The following is a 1,449-nucleotide window of genomic DNA, read 5'->3' as shown; positions in this document are numbered from 1 at the left end:
TGCTCCCCCAGCCCCCCGTGAGCACCCCCTGACCCCCAATTGCTCTCCCAGCCTGCCCCCCATGGCTGCCCCACCCAGCCCCAGCTCCCAATTTAAAAAAAAAAATCCTGAACTCACTGGCTCCTACAGCAGCCTTGGGGCTTCTGGGGGATCATGGCAGAGACCCCCATGCAGCATGGGGCAGTGAAAGGGAGTGGGGACAACCCCCCCCCCCCGGCCTGGCAGCATTTGGTGAGTGGGGGCTTATTTTTTTCAAACAGCCAGAAGCTGGGGCCAGGCGGGGCAGCCATTGAGAGCGGGCAGGGGATGGGGCCTGTGTGATTCAAAGATTTGGCTGATTTGGCAGCAGCTGAATCTCCAAATCAGATTCAACCAAATCAATTCGGGACAGTGATTCAAATCACCGAATTGAATCACTGTCCCCCAGATTGGCCGAATCCGAATCCAAAATGAATACTAGCTGCTTAGCACAGGCCTAATCGTAATGGGAAGAGTCTGAGCCAAAATAAGAATTAAAGGGCTGCAATGCTAGTTCTAAGATGGATGGGTCCTTCCAAGCCCTGCCCTGCCCTGTTCTTTCACTTTTGCCATTTTCTTAGCAGCACCATTGAAATAAATACAAAATTGAAATCAAATTGTTCCAGATATGTTTCCTTTGTTTACGAAGGAATTAAAAGGACAACAACCAGAAGGTATCCAAGAAGCTCAGATTTCAGAGGACTCTTGAGCCAAACTCAGACCTCAATTCATATGCCCCTGCAACTAATTGAGAGCCAGGCTTTATAACCTGGACCTATCCATAGTACGCAAAAGTCCACTGCAAGGCAGAGTACAGTGTTTTCATTATGCATGAAAGAGCGGGACGTAATGCAGTTCATTGTAATATTAGCTTTACACCTGTCATTCCTCTGGACATGTTGGGGTACTAGGTGGAATGCAGCTTTTTAACTAGGACAGGGAAAATGAATAAAATATCATTTCAAAACATTGAAATGTTATTTTAAATGGGGAATAGAAACATGGGAAAATTTGAATACAATTACTTTATGAAAAAGAAACAACCCTTTTCCACCTTCTTCTGTCACATGGAATGAGCAAATCGAGTTAAAGTCAATAGCTCTGATTTCATTAGGCTAACACAAAGGGATGGGATTTCTTTCTGAATATAAGCATACTAGTCAATTGCTCATCAAGAATGATGGGGGGGTTGGGGGGGAGATGGGTGGGGACAGAGCGCTGCCACCTCCCAGGAGCACGGGGTGGGGGGAAGCTTGCACTGCCATCCCTCTGCCAGCACCCTGTGCTGCCGCCACCTGCAGCGCCACTGGCCTTGAGCCCTCCCATAGGCCCTGCTTCTCGGAGGCAATGGAGTGCAGCCATGATGGCAGGGACAGAGCGGGCTGGCCTTGCCCCCCTGCTCCATCCCCTCCGTCCCCGCTGTCATGGCAG

This window comes from Gavialis gangeticus, unplaced genomic scaffold, assembly GCF_001723915.1.
Source record: "Gavialis gangeticus isolate Ggan-Ray unplaced genomic scaffold, GavGan_comp1, whole genome shotgun sequence".
NCBI lineage: Eukaryota > Metazoa > Chordata > Crocodylia > Gavialidae > Gavialis > Gavialis gangeticus.
This window is presented reverse-complemented; position numbering follows the sequence as displayed.